Below are 11,024 nucleotides of genomic sequence, written 5' to 3' on the forward strand. Positions count from 1 at the left end.
CTTTTCTCTCTCTCTTTCTCTATCTCTCTCTTTTCTCTCTCTCTCTCTCTCTCTCTCTCACACGCGCACACACACCCGGCTTTCCAGCTCTGATCAGCTGGCAGCGTAATGACGTAGCAGCCAGGAGAAACGGACGTCAGAATGTGCACGAATCTGACGTGTACACGCCCATGAAGCAGCAGATTGCCCTGTTAGTAATACATCACGCACATAAAGACGTAAAGCGAGTTTTATTGTCATTTAAATGCAGGTAGACCTGTAATACTACAATACACTAATTATACACACGTAATCGAATTGAATGTACAGTTGCAGCTGGTCATACATAAAAAGAAATAGCAGTTAAATGTATCCTAGTGGCAGAAAAACATGTCAAAACTAGTTTTAAGGCTTTCATTGGTGGTGTGCTAAATGCTTAATAAATGTATGTGTTTTATTCATTTCTGCCGTTTATGGGTGCATTGGTCCTCAAAGTAGATACATCTAGCCATGTTGGAAAGAATTAAATCATGTTATGTCAAAGTAAAAAATATTCAGGATGAGTTTTTTGTCAGAGAAGCTGTAACGGTTTCATTTAAACCTGTCACAGCAGACATTATCTACGTGGCCTCCACAGACATCAGCACGTCAAGATTAACTCTCTCAGACACTCTCACAATGAGGACGGTGGGGTCAGTTTCCTTTCTAATGTCTCCCTCTCTCCTGTGAACCTGTGCTCCTGCAGCTTTAAGGTTGCTGCACTTTGAGAAGCTGCTTCCTTACTGTCACCTGACACACTGAGCACACACCGTTCTTATTATACATCCATGGCACACACAGCAAATCCTCACAAGACCAAACCCACTGGCTCATTCTCCTTCCTCAGTCTGTTTTATAACACCTTCGTGTAGTTACTTTACACTAAATTCATTAGATTCTGAATATGTTATGCGGAAAAACCACCAGACAGACCGTTGTTTCTGTGAAAATGGCAACAACTCAGTTTTCACTCCACTGCTGATAACCTTTATTTCTGATTCAGCCACGACTTCCCTTTTTAGGCCTGTGTGGAGGTGGAAGACATTATGAATCAGTGATTCTCATTATAACACTAATTGTATGTAGGATCGGTATTGAAAATGAAAGACAATTCACAATGACACTCACAGTGTTGTTTGGTATGCTGATCTTATTTCCTGTAAAAAAGTACCATTTAATATGTTTTGACATTGTCTGCGGTATACATACTTGATAATTTGTTGTCGTTAGCTCAGCAGCCAAATAGCTGGTTATGGAGTAAATGGTTTAAATCTTTGTTTCTAATTAGGGGCACTGGCCCTATGCCTTTGTTATGTAACTTCAAAAGTAAAAATGTTTGCCTTTTTTAGGTGGCAGGAGTGAAACATAGTCATCCTTGTTTTGTTCTGTTATGGTTCCAGTATCATGATGACAGTTGGAGAACATTCAAATACAAAATAGGACACAACAGGAGGTTTTCTTTTTCTTTTGGCAACAATGACTAAGGACCCCCCAGGTTTGGGCAGCGCGCGGGATGTTTGAAACGTCTTGCTCTGTCACTGGATTCATGGAACTTATTCAGCAAAAGAATAAGCTATACATTAGTTGCACAATAACCTGCTTCAACATGTAATGTGATCTAAGTGCCCTTTGAAAACGTTATGTCACAACTGCTATGCATATCTAGATTGCCTGAGAAATACCAGTAAGGTTAATCTCCCTTCTGTAAAACATTCACTCTAATTCGATTGAGATTTCTAAGGCTTTACTTGCTAATTCACACGCAAACTTGGCGTGTTTGCAAAAGCTGTTGTTGAGAACTGTTTAAGCAGGTGCCAATGCACTTTCTGCAGCTTAAGACCTGTTTGTATAATGATGATGAGGTGCGTGTGAGTCACATCTTCCCCCCCCTCCCCCAACATCTGTGGCATGCAAAGGGCCACAACACATAAAAACTGTGGATCAAAGGTTGTGTACAAAATGTAAGTAGATGTCCTTTTTGTTGGCCAGAGAAATATACATGTTGCCATTTCCTATAGCTTTTTTACATCATGACAGCAAGCTCTGTCCCTTTTAAGAGGGTCTTTAAAACCCCACATGTGATGTGTCTGCATCTCACTGTGAACTTTGGCACCAATGCACTGATAAATATGACGTGTCCTCCCTGACTCAGCACCATGATTTATCTTCTTTCTTCCTCCTGTGGGTCTTACTGGAACAGGTCAGATATTTGGGGAGGAAATGCAGAAGCAGGACAGACTTGTTTGAGGTCAGAGATTCAGACTATTCGTGGCACTGGTGGATGTTTGTTTTAATTGGAGACAGAACATAGCAGTCAAGTATAGTCCTCATATCATTAGAAACATTATTTTGTACGCAGAAAGGGTTTGTGTGTACAAGGGTCACATTCTTCAACGTAACATCTCATATTGTTTCTGTGTGAACATGCATGTGACTGAGTACTGAGGAAGCAGTGGGGGACTAGCTTCTATGGGACAGGAATAGGATGGAAACTCCCTGTGAAATACCAGACTGCGTGCTGTGGATGTTGTCAGAGGCACATATGAAATCCCCATGCAGCGATTCAAAAGGAAATGGTCACACAAACCGTTATAAGTGCTTTGATCATTAGATACACACTTTTCTTTCACTTAGACAAACAATAGTGTTGTTTTCCCTTTTGAGACTACAATACAAATATTATTGTAATTTATAAAACTTTAACGAGGTTAAACAGTCCATCAGTAAAAGATTTAGCAACACTGTCTATGGTGGTGTATTTGCCTTCAAATGTACTTTAATAAGATAAGATAAGAGATAAGATAGAACTTTATTGATCCCAATTTGGGAAATGTTTGTGTTGCAGCAGCATAAAAAGACATGGCATTGTACAATACAAATTAAAAGACAAGAAATAAACAAGAAAGTAGAAAATATACATGTTGAATTTACAAATGAACAATAACAAGATATAAAGCAAGGTATTATATTTACATAAGTATGTGACAGATGGAATATTAAATATTAGACTGAATGATACAGTTGTCTTCAGCAGGAGACTTATGGTGAGCTTCAACCTGTTTTGGTTTTCCCAAAACTTGTCTACTTTGGTTCACTCTTACAGTTCTCAAAGTGACTTATAGCTCCTAGACTACAAGCTGAGCAGCAAAATCAAACTCTAGTGAGCAGCTGGCTGGTCGTCATGGTGGAGCATTTAGCAGCTAAAGGGACAGATAGTTTCATTGGGAGTTGGTGGGCCAAAATAAAGCAAAAGGAAAGTGAGTATTTGATTTAGATAAATGAGGTTACTAGAAAGACTATGACAAATAAATTATAATATTGCTCCTGACATCTGCTGGATGTGTTAATTGGAAACTCTTGATATAAAAGCTTGTTTTTGCTGCATCCAAGTGGCAAAATCATTAGTTATTGTATGTTTAGATGCAGGGGGGGGATAATTGCACTCATTTGTGTATTTGGTGTTGGTGAGCGAGACACAACAATAATGTTAAGAAAGGGAAATGATGGTCTCAATTGAGACCTTTGCAGATTCATATACATATTTCATGACAACCATGAAATGTAATGTTACATCATCTGAAAGTATTCATCTCTTGCATCTGTTCTAAAAAGTATCTCCTCCTTGTTCTTTAATATTGTGGCTTCCGCTCAAGGCCAGCTACTTCTGTCCTGCTAACTCAAATAACTCATTCAGTATATTTATCCAAGTGCTTAAAATAGTTTAGACCAACACGTCTCACACTGCACTGGTTTCATCTAAAGATCCATTGTTGTGCAGTGCTTGAGGGGGGAATAGTCCTATTTGAAGACTACTTAAAGTCTTACATAGGCACATAAATGCTAACAAAGTTACACAGTATCATGAGTAATGTACCAGAGGATTAGACTGCGGTAACCTGAATTTGTGTATGTGACTTCGTGGCGCAACGGTAGCGCGTCTGACTCCAGATCAGAAGGTTGCGTGTTCAAATCACGTCGGGGTCAATTCTTTGGTTTTCCTCTGTGCTTATCATCATATTGTAGTCATTCACTGAACATAACTAAATAGGACATGCAAACGTTTTCATGTCGACTTTATTAACTAACACATAAAGTATCCTACTTCTGATAATAAAAGCGAGAATTACCCGGACTCTTATAATCCTCTCTGAGAAGGTGTGTCCTGTTGCCACGGAGACGTGTCACTGGGCAACACGGTGGTGTAGTGTGATTGTGGAAATGCTGCGTGTCCCGGAACAAACACTACGAAACATCAAAGATAGTTAGCAATGTACCAGCCATTTTTTTTACACTTTCTTCTGCCTTTTTTATGCAACAGACAAAAGTGTTTTTAAACCACAGGAGATAAAGCAGCGTTTTCTCGGGACTACCCCTGTTTCTTGTGATTAAACGAAGAGTAGGGTTCAGCATCAGCTCAGTTTTTTGCAGTCTTTTAAATGTAATGGCCTTAAAGGAAAGAGTGTTTATCGAAGAAGAATTCTGCAGAACAGTCTCCAGACTCACATAGATCTATTTATTAGCACTGTGTGCCGACTACATCATGCCAGAAGACAAACACTGTAAGCTGCTGCAGCCGTCCAGGAGCTGCGACACTAAAAAAAAGACCAAGAGGAATAAGAAAAAGAGGAAACAAGTCACCACTTCCTCCACTCCTCCGGGAAACACAGGTAAATACACTGTTTAGTGTTGTAGGAAGGTTTCAGGTCCATATGTCTACAAATAAAGACAAAAGTAACAACCCTGCATTTAAAAGCATTCAACACTATGGATAGCACCTCAAAATGTGCTTGAAGTGAGAAGGCTAAAGAAATAACTAAATATTCGTCATGCATAGTGGTCTGATTCAGAATAATATATAATAATCAGTTTTAATCTGCAACAAAGTATCACATTTTATAAAGGATGTTTAATTAACCCACAGCCCCCCCAAAAAAGCCTGATTTATATTATAAATGTATTGAGGGTACAATTTTGAGATTCTGAACCAAATCTGCATCAATTTGATAATCAAAAATGTTGACTGTTGAAACTGAACTTGTGGTTTCCATTTTGAATTGTTTTCTTACATTTTACAAACTGATTGGTTAATTTATTGATGAATACATGGCACTTTTTCATATTCCTAAACTATACTTTCAATGACATGTTGTCATGTATATCTGTAGGAATTTAGGCAGTGTTACAATTCAGATATGAATGTACAACTCATGATTAATATGATCTTTGAATACGTTTAAAATACCAAACAACATGGCTCTCTCGGGGAATATCAAGTACCACCTGGACTTTTGGAGGCTCTGATATACTGTATAAGAGCATTTTAAATTAAAGTACTGATCTAATTATATTTATAAGAAGATCATCTAGAAGCAGACAATTGAAAAACCTAATAATACACGAAATAAAAAGCTTTAATATATTTCTCACGGCGTGCATTTAGTCACAAAAGTTAGGACTGAACCAGAGTTGGATCATTTGAACTGACCTTATTACTGTATGTCATCATGGCTTTGCCAATTCAAACTAAGGTCACTATAATTGTTCACAATGTAATAAGCAGATCATGTGGTGATGGTAGAGGATTCCCTACAGGGTTGCATAGGTCAACAGAGAGTAGGCCTCCAGTGTAGCTGGCCTGTTACAGCTCATTACTGTAAAGTTTAAACCATTAGCCCTCCAACTCAAGAGGGAGTCATTAGTAATATAAAACCTCAGCTTTGTTCTGCAGTCTGCATGAGCCTCCATGTTTATTCTACCTCCCTGCAGAGACCCCTCATGCTGCATCGTTGCCCCCTGAGACCTCGCCTGTGTCCCAGCCCCCCCCCACAGAGTCCGGGTCAGCCGCGAGCCCCGCTGCCCATGCTTAAAACAACCAGCCACAAGCACGGAGAGCGGCTCCCTGGCAGCGGCAGGAAGAGCAAAAAACACCCTAAAGACTCCCTGACTCTGCTGACAGCGGCAGAAAATATCAGTGTCAGTGGAGAGCTCAGCGCCCAGGCCAAGGAGAGCCTGAGGTGGGAGGGCGAGCTGGAAGACCCCCAGGACGAGGAGAAGAGGCTGCAGCTGTACAGGGCCAACAGGCGGCAGCGTTACATCACACACAGAGACGCTCTGATAAAACAAACTGCCTTGAGAAAGACTTTTCCTAAATAGAGCAGACGAAAACAGGCTTTGACTGAACTTGGTCGACTGGAGTATTCTCTTAATTTGAGTTGAGCACTGACTAAAATAAAGAAGCAAGTGAGAGCCTCATGCCTTTTATCTCAGGCTTTATTGTTGACAGTTTAAAACAGATTTAGGCAAATTGAGCAAAAGAATGAAGATCTTTTGGTGCTGTTTAAGATAGATAAATTAAGCATGTGGCAAATGTAATACCCTATAATGCACCTGACTGACATGTGTTCTCTGTCAGGTACAACACAAACAGTATCACGACTGCCGTGGACGAGGACAGGCCCTGTTTAAAACTTAATAGAGGATTTGTACCATTTATCTTCTAGCTTCTAAATAATGTAATACTTCCTGAAAAGACCAAAAGTGGATCTTTCAGGGCTGAAACCCAATCAGGATAATACCACTGAGCGCCCCTCACATATGTTTACCACAGGTAGATTTAATTGGATGGGGGTCACATGAAATGTTCAACCCCTACTGTTCTGGCTCCGCCAATTATTTTGTGTGTTATAGTGACTCCTTCTGGTGACTTCCCGTACTGCATGAAGCAGTTATTTTTAGTTCCCATGTGACAGGAAGTTAGCCTGATGTGTGCTCCAGCTAAGGTGGCGTCTGTTCATCCTGTGCCATCCATCATTCATAGCCCTTGAGAAGGCATTTCCTGTAAGTTTTTATGTTTCTACATTATATATCTTTACCTTGAGTGCATTCAGGGTCGGCTCTAGAACAAATCGATTTACCAAGGGGGGGCACACACTGCCGTCAACAACCAACACACAAACACCAACGCAACTTCAATTTCAAAAAACATGCTGTAAAGTCTATTGTTTTTCACACACATTGCAGGGGTGTAGTGCTATTGTATAGCGCAAGGGCCGCCCCTGGCCAACTTGGGGCCCCAAGCGACATTGTGAGATGAGGCCCCCCCCCTACCGACAGGAGTAAAAATAAATGTTTTGGAAACAAACTAGGCTACTTTGCAAATATAATTCCTGTTTATTATTATTATCAACACAGTTACTTTTTTATACAGTGAGGTAAATGGTAAATGTGCATGCATGTCGTTCAGTATGCGTTTACAGGTGAATACGTCTGCATTTCCTGCCAAATACTAGCCTCAAAAAGATTACAATATAATTAATGCAAATAAACTACTTCTACTACTAATAATAATCATAATCAATTCAATAATATAAATACTATATTATTGTATTGTAATATTGTTGTAATAGTCAAGACAAAACATGCTTATTACATGATCAAAAACTGATATTTCTTAAATCTGTATTCAAATGTAGTTCCCTCTGTCAGCAATGTATGTATCAACAACTACACACGCATTTCTATCAGTATTTCTCTGTGTTGTGGTTGACATGATGATGACTGTTAGGAGTTAAGGGGAGAGGCTGAGCATCACCATGAAATGTGCAAATTGACATAAAAATGAATAAAAGGGGGAAAATGCTCCATGTTTTTTAGGCTGTAAACTTTAACTGATATATGATCCAACTAGACAGACAGACATCACTCTTCCTCCTGTACATTAGCAGATAAAAGGCATAACATACTTAAATGAATAAAAAATGCTGGAAATAACTGCATCTCCATTAGCCTATATGCTATGCAGAGACTGCCTTCTTCATGTCGTGAATTGCAGCTGATGTTTTAATATGGCAATTGGCAATTTGACTTATACAACATTCGCAAGTTGGACATTTGACTCATACAATAACCCACCTTCGAGTGATGCTCTAGTTTCTTCATGTTTTGTTTTTTTCCCCTCTTGCTTGCGCTGGACTGAAACTGTTTTTTCACCGACATCTCTTCATCTGCACTAGTGGCCGTATCAAAGCCGTGATTGGTCAGATGTTGATTCATTGCAATGGTGTCGGGTTACAGACGTGCACCCCTTGTCACCTCTCACTCTTGCGGGGGGGGGGGGGGGGGGGGGGGGGCGGAGAACTGCGCACAGCAGCTGAGGCCCTCTGGGCAGGGCCCCCTGCGCAAGGCGGGGCCCAATGCAGCCTGCGTGATTGGCCTGTGGGAGGGGCAGCGCTATATAGCGCACTTATGACTTGTGCATACATGCACGGTTGTGGCAGGACCACCAAAACAGAAACATATAAGGACAGAGGGTGTCGTTTTTCTCATACTGATATTCTGCACAAACTGTGCTGTTGTATTTGCTGTAAAGTGTCTTTACTGTAGGTTATTTTTTATTATATGTACAGCACTTTGGCTCGACCAAAAATCGTTGAAAAATTTGCTATATAAATAAAACTTGATTTCATTTGATATGGACATAGGCCACCATATAAAAAGTGTGCAAATGTATTTAGTATCCTATCCATGTGAACATGTTTTAGGTGGGGGTGGACCTTACCTCCTCTAGGAGGGTCTTGGGGCATGCTCCCCCGGGAAGATTATTTTTAAAATATTGAAGTTAAATGCATCAATCTGGTGCACTTTGAGAGCAAAATGAAGAGATCAACACACTCTCAATCCCTAAGCGTCCAGGAGCGACGTTTGGTCAGTGTCTGTGGCGTCCAGTTTTGACGCTCCTAGGCTCCTTCAGCGTCATAAAGGGACGCAAATAGCTTTCAACTGATTGCAATGTATTCCCATCTGCAGCGGGATTTGACGCTCATGGAAGCACGGCATTCGTTTGTGTCGGCTGCCCTTAAAGGCAATGTGAGCGTCCATTCCCATTGGATAACGGAGAATTGTACACCCGGAAGTAAGTATTCCTCTTACTGTCGATTGATCTTACAGTGATATCTGCACTATTCATCGACTAAAAAACACCAGATTATCCTTGTTAATTACACAACATTGATTGGTTTAAATTGTGTGCAATGCTTTTGTATTTTTCCCCTTCGATTCGGAGAAACAAATATTTTTTCGGAGTAAAGGATGGCAGAAGAGACTACACTACCCAGAATCCCCAGCTATCGTTTGGACTACACCATGTGCTCTGTTTGACAAACCCCGTTTTTTTTCACCATTCATTCCAATGGCTGGCGTCTATGTCACATGATCTTCAAATTTCTCCCTGCAGAAAAAGAAAACATGGCCGAACTTCGTTTTATTCTCGGTGGAAAATGCCTATTTTAAAGTTAGTTTGGCCATTAAAATGCGTTTTGATGTCATTTGATGCGAGAAATATGAGTTGTTATTTCAGATTATGTGTGCAGTGGATGTACATGATCTTTAGTTTGCTAGTTATTACGAAGATTACTTCAGGAAATCGCGACGTTTTCATTGTTACCAAGGTGGTTGCTAGGGACGCTGCTATCGATATTATTTCTGTTATGTTGTGTAACTGTTTAATGGTGTTATCTTTATTGCTACCCCCTTCCCCGTCAACGTATAGTGTTGGTCCACAGCGCAAACATATTAGTTTAACAAAATCCGCATCTAAAGATAGCCTATGTTATTTTCCCCTGTGCAATTCCAGTCTCACATCTCACAGCACATCGTCATTAACAAATACCGGAAACAGACCGAAAACATTTTAAAAAAATAAAATAATACTTTATTCCGAGTGTGCTTGCTTTTCTCTTTGAAAGTCATCACATAACGGCATTGTAATACACGGTTCGGCTGCATTAAATATTACATATCTGCCGTAGTTCTGTATTTATAGAGCCCTGATGAGAAGACTTCTAGACAAACATGAGGAACTGAAAACGTGACGTGGATCATAAATATATCAGCCATTAAACAACATCTTACATTTCTTTTCACACAATACGTCTCCTTGCAGTATCAACACTAATTTGGCTGACTTTTATATTTGATCCAATTGGTAGATAGGCTGTATTTACACCATAAAGGTGCACAGCTGATATAAAGGGACACCTAGTGGTTAAAGCATGTTATTGAATTTCATTATTTTTATTTTTAGATATTAATAGGATCCCTATAAAGTATATTCATTACTCGTTATTCTCTACTAATAGTTAATTAAAGACTGTATGTAATGACTATTTTGCACATCCCTTTCAAGATTTCAAGATTTTCTAAGGTTTATTGACATATCATATAGGCCTACACAACTATGGTGTAGTTATGCATTGAATGAACAACTTGGGTCGCAGGTTCCTCAATAGTGCATTACAAGACATCTATCAATATTTGTGCATACCTCCAGCAATGTTAACTATGTTGAAGCACTTATTTTAACTGATATTATACATAATGTATTATACTCTTATAAGATGTATGTAGATATTTTTCTACATTGAACAATCAATAAATAAAGAACACAGAATTGTTAAATATAAAACACAGAATTTGTGTGATTATACTAAATGATTACAAATAAACACCACTGCATATTTACAACTGTTACACATGCTGATGTAACGCAAATGTTCCAACTTGGGATCAATAAAGTATATCTTATCTTAAGCTGATCGATGGCTACTGCCATATTTGCAAAATTTGCCTCTGAACCTTGACAAGTGCATGTTTTCAGGCTTATCAATTAATGTAATGTAATGTAATGTAATGTTATCAATTAACAACAGGGGTCACAAACATAAGACCAGCTGTTAAATAAAGCTCTTCTGACCTTAGCTGGCATGTGTGTATATATATTAATGCTGACAATTATGGGCACAAGCAATTTTCACCCATTTATTAATTATATGTTTTAAATTTGAGTGTTTCCTATCCCCTAAACCTCCAGGGATGTACACAGTTTAATACTGGCAACTTCTTATTATGGGAAATACGAAAACGTCTTTTAAAACTACAACTCCCAGTAGAGACGTGCCATAGAGAACATGTTGCGAAACAGAATAGCCAGCATGTGTAGTACTGGGGAC

At 39.4% G+C, this 11,024-nt stretch overlaps 1 non-coding gene across 1 annotated transcript; it reads left to right on the plus strand.

Annotated features, from left to right (window-relative positions):
- The first annotated feature begins 3,930 nt into the window (after positions 1-3,930).
- trnaw-cca (transfer RNA tryptophan (anticodon CCA)) lies at positions 3,931-4,002 on the plus strand. Its single transcript has one exon. It is a non-coding gene; the product is annotated as a tRNA-Trp (tRNA).
- The last annotated feature ends 7,022 nt before the right edge of the window (positions 4,003-11,024 follow it).

Source organism: Pseudochaenichthys georgianus, chromosome 14 (genome assembly GCF_902827115.2).
Source record: "Pseudochaenichthys georgianus chromosome 14, fPseGeo1.2, whole genome shotgun sequence".
Taxonomy (NCBI): domain Eukaryota; kingdom Metazoa; phylum Chordata; class Actinopteri; order Perciformes; family Channichthyidae; genus Pseudochaenichthys; species Pseudochaenichthys georgianus.